Below are 12,737 nucleotides of genomic sequence, written 5' to 3' on the forward strand. Positions count from 1 at the left end.
AGTAAAACTAATACTGTGCCCCTTTAAAAAAAAGTAAATTGATAAGAAAAGTAACTAAGTAGAATAGAAAGAATAAGAAAGATATAGCAGAAGGAAAACAAAAAACAAAGAGAAACGAAAATAGTTGGAATAAAGTGTCATTAATAATGAGCAAGGAATGTAATATCAATATTGAGCAAGGTAATATTTAGAGTCACAAATAGGAGGAACACAATTAAATTTCCGGATACCTATGTTACTTACAGACAAACATCTAGAATTTCTGAAAGATTAAATTATAAACAGCTGCTACTACATTAATAGCAGTGCGCAAAACGATGACAAGAAAGAGTTTAATTCCGTGTCCTCCCGTCTCTTTGGTGGAATGACACCGATAAGTATAACCCTCGCTACTTTTAAGACGCATTCAATCAGCATCCCTCAATACGCAGTGAAACGTTTCAAGCTACATTGTTTGTTTAATGTTAATAATTCTTCCCAAGTATTTTGAAAAGGCGGCCGATGAAAACCCGAGCGCTTCTCGGGAAACGCCGATATCGAATTACGGGTCGGTTTAATGATGCGAGGAGGAGCAGAATGATGCAAAGTGAGAAGAAAGGAGAGAGAGGAGAGGAGAAGGGAAAAAAAGAGTATGCAATCTTTCGTTTTTATATTGACGAATTTGAATGGCAAAAAAACTATTCGCACCGTATTGTCAAGGAAACATGACTTGAACGAACCTGTTTTGAAAAATCCGGGAATAGATAAGTTATATTTTTTCAGCATGTTTTCAAAGCAAATCGTTTGGAGGGTGGGTAACATGAATACACAAGAACGGTGAAGTTATATAAGACAAACGCTTTACTGATATGTAATTTATTTTACTCCTTTCAGTTGTTTTTCCTGATTGTAATAAAAGTGCAGTATTAGTTCGTGAATGTGATTCGATTAGTAATACCTCAGACAAATGTCTCACTTTTGACATTAAAAACGGAAGGTTTATTTCAAAGCATGAGTGTTAGACAACAATAGACCGATCAACTGTCTTTATTCAGTTGGAATTCACTGCACGGAAATTTCAGCTAAAGTGGAGACTAGCATCACAAAGATAGAAAGTTCGGGACGTGTTTTAAAAAACATCAAAAATGCATTTTGTTAGTATTCGTTAAATTTCAAAGAATCCACGTTACAGGCATTCAGGGAATTAAACGAGAGACACACGCAAAACCTCAGGACACTGCCTGTCGTTTTTCCAGCCTTGGCGATTTTGTCTTTTCTTATTGGACTTGTTTAATACTTTGCCACAATCAAGGGCCTTCAACAGTCTAACGAAAATTTACGTTACAAAGAGGAAAGGTAAATATCCGTTGTCTTCTACTCTTTTTTCCCTTAGGCCATCGCTCGTAAACAGAGGACGTTTCCCGTCGGTAGCACCGCTAAACCGGCGACGTATGTTTCCTCATGCTGGCCATCACAATATAATATTTCGTTTCCGGTCAAAAAAAGGGGCATACAATGACATTTCAGCAATATGCAGGAGCCACTCCTGTCTTCCCAGATCGTTTTGTGCTCATGACATGACATGACATCTTTATTTGAATAGGGTAGCACCTTCAGCTAATTTACAATAAAAAATACTGTTATCAACGGAGGCCCTATATACAAATAATATCATATGCTAAAAAATCAATAAACTATAACTAAAATTATATGCATAGAAAAAGAAAAGAAAAAAAAACAAGAAAAAGAAAAACAAGGACATGTTTGTGAAGATCTGTTCAGATGCTTTAGCGGCCAAAAATTAAAGTCACAGAAAGCTTCAAAGAACCGAATCTGATTTCAAGTATTTACTTGCAGTTATTGGCGTTAATAAATATTAGCTGACGTTTTTCCCACAATTTTTAACTACATATTTGCGCCTTCGAAAACCAAAGGATTTAATTTAACAGCCGCGTTACGAAATTTGAGCTGACATTTCGCCGAAGAAAACTTCGGCCTTCTGAAGATATACCGAAGTAAACCGTTGGTTGCTGTGAGTGCTAAAAGGCTCCATCCAAAAAAAAAAAAAAAAAACAAAGAAAAGACAGTTACCCCTGCAAAAATGTAAAGCAAAACGACGAAATTACAGATTTCATCGCGTGCTTCCTTAGTGCTGGAATCAACAATGCTATCATTTGAATTTAACGCAGACGTCGAACTGTAATTTTCTTGTTCATGATTTGCTAATATGCCATTGATTTCCGAGTTTCTTTGAACATCATTATGAAAGAACGGCTTCTTCCATGTTCTTTATCTGAAAATTAATTTTATTAACATATGAATAAAAAAACTAATTTTTATTAAAAAATATACACGAAGCCTCGCTTTCATATTGAGGCCAAAGCAACTCGGAAATTTCCAAGCACCTTTTCAAAACACAAGCTTGTTGTTTGTTCATGACCGTAATGATAGTTTAAATGTGCAAATGACTGTTGTCTGCAAACCGTCATTTATAAATGTGCACCCTTTGTATTTATCCACTTACTTCTTTTATAAAACAGATTCAAGAAACAAGAAAAGTATTTTCTAATCAAACAATGGCAATGTCCACCGCCTCTCTCCTGTACGTGTTGTTTCTGATCGTCATGATAGTTTTCAACATAGCGGGCAATTCCCTGGTGTGCCTGTTAATACTGAAGAACAAAGCAATGAAGACCTCTGTCAACTGGCTTTTATTCCACCTAGCTGTCGCAGATTTACTGGTAGCTGTGTTCTTCATCCCACCATGTGTTTTGAGCCACTTTATTGAACAGCCAGGCGGCGTGATTGGAGATATGCTGTGCAAATTCATTACCGGTGGGACTCTGGGCTGGGCGGCTGCATCAACCTCCAGCTTTCTGCTTGTGGTAGTGGCATTTGAGCGTTATCACGCTACCTTACACCCATTTCGGTCCCTCAGCCGCAGTCCCTTTCGGTGGCTGGTACCATTCCTGTGGATTCTAGCCATCTTATTGGATATGCCTGCTATCGTTGTGTCGGCCTATGACGTAGAAAGCCACATGTGTTTGGAGAATTTCCCAGGCTACACATCAACGCGGGCGTATTACATCACTTGGGCAATTTTTAATTCGGCACTGCCGATATGCATTATGGGATACATGTACGTTAAGATTATTTTACATCTGCGCAATCGCCCTGTCGTGCCAAGCTCCTCTCAAGCTCCCGTGACCCGGTCTAAAAATCAAGTCACCAAGATTCTCTTCACAGTTACTGCCATCTTCATCACGTGCTGGACTCCTCCCACAGTGCTTTGCGTATTGAGTCCCGTGATTCCTGGCGGGTATGCGACTGTGTACCCAGTCACCACTGCAAGCGCACTGCTGAATTCCTGCCTCAATCCACTGGTGTACGCTCTTCACAGTCAACAGTTCAAGAAGAATCTTGTTTCACTGCTGCGTTGCAACATTGAAACTAGAGTGAGTCCTTCTTAATTATTGTCAACGTACATTAAGGTGGACACCGTTAGCAGAGAGGCCGCGGTATTCTCTTTGCAAGATTATGAAACGTGATGTCTGCTTTAGGGTCCGTCAAGTGCTTAGATAGCAGGAACCTTGTCTATTGCTAACATTTGTTGAAAGAGACTGAAGTAGTTGAGTTCAGTCGTTTCTTTCACGCTCTTGAAATGTCTCTTTACAACACCCAGAGTCCTCACTGCAGGCATGGTTGGAAGATCTGAAGTCTTTTACGTCGCACTCTGCGTACTTAGAACTTCACGAGAGATCACAATGTTCAAAGGTTACCTTTGTGTAATTACAAATACTTTGATCGCCTTTCCACGCTGAAGTTGATGGAAACACATCAAATTGCGACTTTTCAGATTAACCTTACCATTAGAACTGCTTCGTACAGAGACATTCTTTCTTCATTCTCTGAGCCGATTAGAAAGCACATTAAACTCAGAAGAGGAAGCTGTATGTACAGTAACGAGTTAAATTAGTGTAGGCTCGTAAAAACAGCTTCGGTACATATCTAACTAGTCAGCTAGATAGGTAGATTTGTGGCTTAGTATCCGTTCAAGGGAAATAACCATTAACAGAAAGTGTCTTTTTATGGTGACTTTATCGGAGGACACACTGAAATTGCGCTCGTCTCCAATGTATTTGTTTCCATAGCTACATTGTGTTCAGGAAAAGCAGTGAGTTGTATCATGTGAACTGAGGTTCTCCCTGCCTGCAAGGAACGAACAGAACACTGGGAGTAGAGGGAACTGCACACAAGTTCCTTCAAGCTTCTTCTCGCTTCTCTGCTTCTCCAGAAATAAATCATAGGATCTAGAATTGCGTTCATAACAGCTGCTGACTCAGCAAAGGGAAAAACTCCATGTACTAGGACATCTTCTCGCAAAAGCGGGAAAACCTGTACAATGTTCAAACAGAAAGCAGGTACGAAACTCGCTATTTGAACACCGATTATCAGACCGATTGTTTTGGACGAGCTGCGGTCCTGAGTCATGGATGTCCCTTGTCCTGGAAGATCAGCATGCACAATGTTTCCCCGTATTTCCATGAATATCTTACAGTAAATAACTAGCGTTGAGACTATGCTTGGCAGGACAAAGCTTGTTACGACGATGGTACGAATGAAGTGCGAAACATTTGGGATGAGGTGCAAGATTAACACCACTGCGGACCAGAGCATCCACGACAGAACAACTACAAGAGATATTCGCGTTTTGGTCATCACCTCTTCGTACTTAAAAGGATGAAACACGGCGAAGTAGCGCTCGATGCTGATAATCAGCAGCGTGAAAAACGAAAGTCCGTGGCACCACCACGTAAACAAGTTGTAAACAAAAAACAACGAACAGGAATAATCTTCGGCAATAAATTTGTTTACCAAGTAAGCAATCGTCGAGGTTTGAGTCAAGAGGATCACGCAAAGATCTGCAGCGATGAGCCAAAGGACCGAGGTGTTGTAAACTGTTCTCAGCTGCGGCTTTCTCAAGACTGTGATAAACACCAAGACGTTTGCTGTTAAACCAACTGGCCACATGAAACAGTTGACAGCAATGCTGAATATCGTTGCTAGTTGCATTTGTTCCGTTGGGTAGTAAGGAACAGTGACTGAAGCAGAGATTAGTGGGCAAAATTTGCTGCCATTGCTAAAGTTTCCCGACCTCAAATTCATCGCGGCACAATCTTTGTTAAGGTTTTCACATTTTGGCATTCTCCGTATTTTGAAAATTGTTTTTGTATGTAGAGATTTAAAGCGCGTCCCTCATTAATATTGCATTGAAAATGGTGTTAGGAACAACCAAAAGGCGGCTGTTTTTATCTCGGAAATATTAAATTGTTAATAATATGTCCACATCCGATGTCAATGATGTTCTTCATTTGGACACACAATATCGAAATTAAGAAATAATGGTTCAGTAATTTTACCAATTCTAAACAAATTTTGACAAGGTCTTTCAAATCTTCTATTTTAACACGGTAAAGAAATTACCGTCAGTCAAAATTAATCAATATTCGAGAGTAAAGTCTTACTGAATACGAGCAGCCTGTTCTTCTTTCTTACCAAATACTGTACATTCACTGAAGCGATTGTTTTGAGCATTTAGTGGCAGAACATCTTAAGTCTTGCGGCTTGTCCTTTGGTGGTTGGGAAACAAGAGTCAAGTATGGAGTCGCTCACTGTGGTCTTCACTATCACTTGTGAATTTTTGAGCCAAAGCCAAGAAGCATTGAGCAACACTCTCTTATGGTGCTGTTTAAAAACTATGCTGTTTAAGGTGGTCCTAACTTATGAATCTAAGGACAATAACCATTCAAATGAAAGCACTAACTAATGTCTTCTTGTGGTGCTATTTATTTCACAATTAATCTACAAAACATCGTTTGGAGCCGTCATCATCTCAGTTCTGAAATCATTTGGGCGTGTGGACGAAGAGAAGTTGATAGAATTACAACGGTCATCAATCTAACGGATAGAAAATTTCATTAAGTTTTCAGAAGCCTTCGGTTTCTTCAAAAATACATTTTTTATTTACATAAGTTTAATTAATTTAAACAATAGCTTTGCAAAAACGTCTTAAGTCAAAGAACAGCTGAATGGAAGTTGTGACAGGTAACATCGCCCACTGATTGCAAAGTGTCAACCGCCAGCCAACTCTTAAATTTTTTAACGGTCCTCGCTCGTATTCTACAAACCAATGCTGACACCGGTTTTAAGGCAACTGAACAAGCATCTAATGTCAGATTTCTGATTTAAAATGCTGCTGAATGTAGTCCTAAAGAAAGACCATTTAAGCGAAAGGACTTTGACAGGACTTTGTCATGATGAGCCTGGCTCTACCATAATCTTTTTTTTTGTTGTTGTTAATAAAAAAAGAAAATTCGATGAACTGTGCCCAGTTTAGATTGTGAAATGACTGCTGTCTTTGTACTTAAACATTAATCAAGACGTAAATAACAAGTTAGAATGATTTTATTAAAGCCATTAAGGAAATTCACCTGTCCAAACAGTGTCTGAGTTCAAAGACATCCAAGCTATTAAAAGCATATTCACTGACTAGTGTGCATTCACAGTGTTCTTTCACAATTACTAAGGAATTCAATTAGCATGAGGGAAAATAAAACTGACAAGGACTACAGAAAACGCGCCGTCGAAAGGAAATGAAAACGAAAGGAAATGGAACCCCTTCACCCAAGAATGAATTGCATTCAATAGATCTCATTTTCATTTTGTAAATTTTTAAAAAGCACAGTAGGAGAGTACTGCTCAGGAAATTTCGTTTGATTGGTTACACTTTAGGATTTCATCGACAGACTCAAAAGTTAGAACCACCTTGTACAGCATAATAAACATCACCGCAAGATAGCACTACTGCGTAGCTTTCATTTGAAAGGTCACACTTTAGAATGTTATCCACAGACAAGTTAGAATCACCTTGTACAACACAATAAACAGCACCACAGGAAAGTATTGCTCAGTAGCTTTCATTGAATGGTCACACTTGAGAATGTTATTCACAGCATTAAAAGTTAGAATTACCTTGTACAGCACAATAAACAGCACCACAGGAAAGTACTGCTCAGTATCTTTCATTTGAATGGTCACACTTTTGGATTTTATCCAGAGACTCAACAGTTAGAACCACCTTTTAAGGGTACTTCCTGGGTTCGATAGGGTAAAAAAGGGAAAAAACATTTTTTTCGACCAAATAGAATTTGGGGATTTTATCTAACATTTACTGAAAAGAAAATTGAAAAATATTAAAAAGCGCGCGAGATATTTTGGAAAACGTATTTCCATCTAAAAGTAAATAAATAAAAAAGGTGTCATAATCTTCTTAGTGCGAGACGCCCCAGAGGAATTTTCGCGGCAAACGCTTCATCCGGGAGCTCTTATTTCAGAAATAGGCATATTTTGTTTACATCTCGCCTGCAGAAAATTTCTCACTTCGAATTTTCTATTCTTTGCCGGCGCTTCCCACATGGAAAAGTCATCAAAAAACGAAAAGAGCCTGTGGATAAAATCCTGGAAGATGCCAGGGCCTAAGAAAACGGGAAAGATAGGTTTCAGCGAAGATCGAAAACGCGATCTTGCAGAGAGCAACAAAGGCTCTTGGTTCGACCAAGAAACTCTAGTCGACGTTGAAGGTTCTGTCGAAGGTGATCACGAAGAACTGGAGCAGCAGCCTTCAATTTAATCCACTGTTATTGGATCAAGTACACAGAGGTCGATTGCCGTGCAAAAGTCCTGCAGCCGTAACTTTGCAAGCGTCCTGTGAAAATATCAAATATCATATTCTAAATCCTCTGGGCCGATTTCTTTCTTCTGCAGCGAGATAAAACCAAATAACGTTTTACTACGCGTTTGTAATGAAACATTGGAATAAAATCAGCAAGAATTAGACCGATGAAATAGAACTCAACAGAAGCGTATCAGCCCACGTGTAATACTGGAGATAGCGCGTTCTGCGTGGCCCTTTCTCTCGCTTTTTGCTCCGCTCCACGCTATCTTGAATATTTCTTACGAAGAAATCACCATCGTACCTAAATAACAGTAAAAATGCGATTTTCTTTCATTATACATTTCCTTTGATACGAAATGAATAATCGCTTTAGCTTGAAGCGTAAATTACATTACACGCAATCAAAACGAACAACCAACCCAATAGCTTTCATCTCTGTTATCAGTGCACTCCTCCGGGGAGTGCACAGTTTGGCAAACTCTCCGCTGACGCGCTTCTGGTTTCGTTAGCCTTGGTTTTTCCCCGTTTTCCTGGTTGATAACTACGTTTTCCTTTCGCCACTTTCCCCATCTCGCTCGATCACAACAGCGGAGTCTAAAAACGTGTCTGCAACGCGATACTTTTTCGGCGAAATTCTGTGCTATTGTTGTTGACGCCATGGGGTCCTGTTGCTCGATTGGCTCGCCACCTAATGAGGTGTCATAATCTCCTGTGGAGGCTTGTTTTTCTTGCAAACCTTTATCGAGCGAAAACTCGCTCTTGAATTTTGGCAGAGTATGTCGACTTTGAACGAATTAATAGGGTATGTAGTTTTGACGGATTGTCGTGAAATTTGGCCAGAAGATTCGAGGAATAATGACAAACAAAAAGGTGTCAGGGAATTTTGATTTTCAAAATATTTTTCCCGTGGCGACTGTTTACGCAACACGACTCAAATATTTTTTGCTACTCAAACTTTAGACGTGGATATCTAAATAACCAATCAGAATTTCGAAAAAGCCTGACACCTTTTTGTTGATTGATGCCTTGTGAATAACACTGTGCAGCGATTTCGTTCTTCGCGCGGCGTTTGTTAACCGATTAATTCAATGGAACGACCATCGGTCGATTCGAGGTTCTACTGGCTCCTGGCACTTAAAAAAGGAAAAGATCGCTCAATTATATTTTTTATAGGAAACTACATTTATTAAGCTTTATAATGATATATAGTTTGTTAGAGGTTTATTAAAACTTGCGCGCGTACGATTTTTTTTCCAAAGGACACCCGCGAACCCAGGAAGTATCCTTAAAGCATAATAAACATCACAACAAGATAGTACTGCTGAGTAGCTTTCATTTGAAAGTTCACAATTTAGAATGTTATAAGCAGACTCAAGGCGACTTAAAAGTCAGAATCACCTTGTACACCACAATAAACAGCACCACAGAAAAGTACTGCTGAGTAGCTTTCATTTGAATGGCCACACTGCTGTAGTATATCTTTCTCAGAATGTAGTTACAATGCCGCGGGAGTGAGTACCTGAAGGTTACAGAAAACGTAGAGAGAAGAGCAAACGACAGAACGACAGTGAGAAAAAAAAAGTTGTAGAACACTACCCTTCCCCCTCTCCGAAGGGCACAACATATGGTATCAATCAAATTTGTCCAGCCTATATCCAACAAAATCGATTCATCTAACGGGCTCTAAAGGATATATGTAGGCGGCGTCAAACTAGGCACTTATCTCCAGTGACGGTATCAATGAAGCAACTCCCAAAGGATGGGGTGCTCGTCAATCTCAACTCCAGTCAATCATAACTCCAGTCTCGCTTCCACTCAAAGACCTGGTCACTAGGCGCACAATCCACATTGGGAAAGAATTTAAAAAAAAACTCGGATGCTTTTCGAAAGCTTCATTTAAAAAAAAACAAACAAACTTCAGATTAGTTGCTGGTACTAGGAGATAAGTGTTTGTGAGTACATCCGGAACTTTCCTAGCGCGGGAAACCGAGAGTCATGTGACTAAGCTGTGAGTGCGCTTTGGGTGTACATGTGCGTGTATTAACAACAACTGAGTGTTTTTCGAGTTTCTGGCCTTTGTGGCCCTTCAGAAATACCACAAGTGGTATAACGCGCAATAGGCCATTTCCGAGTTGCTGTGAACCTTATTATTTAAGCGAGACTACGTGCAAAGCTTTTCATGTGAAAATTAGTTTTGTTTGCATATGAATGAAAACTAATTTTCATTATAAAAACTATGCACGAAGCCTCACTTTCATAATGAGGTTCAAAGGAACTCGGAAATGGCCTCACGCCTTTTTTTCATAATCTAAAGTGGAGAAAATAAGGTGATAACCGTTTTAAGCACAACGCGCTCATGTGTACACAATTCAGAATAATAAAGCGTGCCTACTTGTCTTCGAAAACTCTTCAAACCTGCAGTAAAATATAATCTTCAATGAAAATGGCAATAAATTGCTTTTGTTTTTTTTGCAAACCTCAGACTGAACATATAAAATGAATTTTTGCTTACAACGGCGCCAAGCTATGGAATGAGCAGTATGACTATAGGGTAAAGTAAAATGTACAAATTTAGTCTGTACAATCCAGTTGACCCAAATGCCGAGAGTTGGCTGGCAAGATATCTCGTACAAAGTATTAGAATACGCCGTGTAAGCACGTCACAGGTGAGTTGATACCACATTTTAGCAAATAATGAATTTTGATAGGTACCCTGTCCCACGTACGCATTGCGTTTTAGGCACGTTCTTATAACAAAAAAATAAATAAATAAACAAATAAATAAATAAAAGTATATACAAAAAGAGAGAGAGAGAGAGAGAGAGAGAGAGAGAGAGAGAGAGAGAGAGAGAGAGAGAGAGAGAGAGAGAGAGAGAGAGAGAGAGAGAGAGAGAGAGAGAGAGAGAGAGAGAGAGAGAGAGAGAGAGAGAGAGAGAGAGAGAGAGAGAGAGAGAGAGAGAGAGAGAGAGAGAGAGAGAGAGAGAGAGAGAGAGAGAGAGAGAGAGAGAGTATATGCCTTATTGTAAAACGCCTCAGAGCTTTTCTTTAAGGCGCCCCTCAAATCAGCTTTCATTATAACATAGCGTCCGTGCTTCCATATCTACTTCCTATTGGCGTCATCATGGTACGTTTCTCAATATACGCACGGCCGTCCGTCCAGAAGAAGACGTGTGCAAATGAGACAAAACTCGGGTTTCCATCGCTTAGTTTTTACAAAGTTTCTCCAGAAATAGACGAAAACAGTGAAGAACTACCCGACTTTTTCCTTGGAATTAACTTTTCTCCAACTGTACCGTGCACAACGTAAACATCGCGGTGAATCGAAACCCTAGTTCAGGACGTTAACTTTGACTTGAGCATTTGAGTACTTAAACATTTTGTGGGCTTGGAAACTCGTTTGTCTACATTTTCATGGACAATTTCAGATGAAACGTTCTCGTTCAGACCATACCATTGTGCCGTGTTTGTAACCAGCCAATAAGAACCTTTGTTTTTCTGTACAGCACGTTGAGAGAATTTTTCAATCAATCACAAATAAAACCTGTTTTCCGCGCACTATTTTGTAGTCACTATGTTATAAAAGAATTGGTTCATGATTGTAGCTGTGGGTATATCGAGTTATGGATGCACTTGGGAAGTTTGGAGAGCACTCAAGAAGCTAGAGTTGCCCTCGGATACGCCTCGAGCAACTCTTCACTTGTTTCGTGCTCTCCAAACTTCCCGCGTGCATCCATCAGGGGCACCCAACAGATCGGTTCGGTAAATTATCTGTTCGGAAGGCCTTTCATCCCTTACAATTTTCTGAAGGAAATTTTCACCTCGAACTTTCGTGATATGGGAAATTTAAGGCCTAGTGTTTTCGGATTGATAAAAATGTCGTTTCGGGTACCGAAAAAAGGTCAGGTAAGATTTTCGGAAAGGAAATAAGACCTAAAGTTTTCGGGAAATGGACAAAGATGCCCTAGTAATTTCGGAAAGACTCAGGTTGCCCTAGTATGACCGTACAGATAAAAATATTATAGCGCGGCCTAAAATGAACCTACAGAGCTTTAAAGGCACTCCAGATAGCCTCAAATAGCGTTTCAAAGGATCTGAGAGAAAACTGTCGTTGGGTGCCCCTGATCCATAACCCGATATACGCGCGCTAAGCGTGAACCAATTCTTAAATTGTTATTATTCTTTATTATCAGCTTACGGAGCTAATTTCGTAGCGACTAAAAGCAATATCAAAAGAGTTGACATGGTGCCATATCAATTTCACTCAATTTCCTTGACTGCTATTATGCTTAGGTGAAATGTAATCATGAAGCAGACAAATTGCACCGAGATCGTGAAAAAAGGCACGCGCGTCCGGAAATGTCATTCAAGCCACCAAATCAAGCAAATAACCACAAAGACAACAGGACAACAAGTACTGCACTGCACTTTGAGAGATGAAAATGGCCTAAAAAAGCTCGAAACAGAGTGTAGATTGGATTCTTATCTGTCATTTCGATTGTGCTAGACTTGTCTGAGATGTCACTTATAATTACAGCTGTATTTAGGCCCAAAGATAAATCAGACTCTATCTTCTGTTTTTGTTTTCAGTGTTTTTTAACAGGGTTCCGGAAAGACATCAGCCGTAAAGGAAATTCGGAATAAAACTAGCATTTTCTTTAGCGAAAGGGCAACTCAAACTTTCGCAACACTGAGCCTGCTGTTTACAGAAGGGCAAATACGTCTTTGAAAGTGCGAAAAAAGGTTAGTCAGAATTTTCAGCAGCAAATCGTATTAAAACATTTGGGGAATAATATTCCGTCTCCTAAAATTTTCGGCAATTTTCAAAAACTTTCAGCTAAAGAATCCGAACAAATCAACTGTGTTAGTTTTCACAAATATACCTTTCATAAGAGGGCACGAAACGACGTGGGACAGAGGAGGCGACATTTTCAGTATTTTGCCGGCTTAAACGTTCTCATTGGCCCGTGCCCCAGATTGAAATTCGTATCTGTCAGTTGGATTGTACAGTATTATTACAATATTG

The 12,737-nt window shown here is 39.5% G+C and overlaps 1 pseudogene across 1 annotated transcript in view; it reads left to right on the plus strand.

The window, feature by feature from the left end:
- LOC146470689 (QRFP-like peptide receptor) overlaps positions 1-3,527 on the plus strand; it is a 4,264-nt pseudogene extending 737 nt beyond the window's left edge. Inside the window, exon 2 of the transcript XR_014866983.1 lies at positions 2,520-3,527. The product of XR_014866983.1 is annotated as a QRFP-like peptide receptor (transcript). The remainder of the gene's footprint in view (positions 1-2,519) is intronic.
- The last annotated feature ends 9,210 nt before the right edge of the window (positions 3,528-12,737 follow it).

The sequence above is a fragment of the Pavona decussata genome, unplaced genomic scaffold (assembly GCF_977016875.1).
Source record: "Pavona decussata unplaced genomic scaffold, jaPavDecu1.1 SCAFFOLD_112, whole genome shotgun sequence".
Lineage (NCBI taxonomy): Eukaryota > Metazoa > Cnidaria > Anthozoa > Scleractinia > Agariciidae > Pavona > Pavona decussata.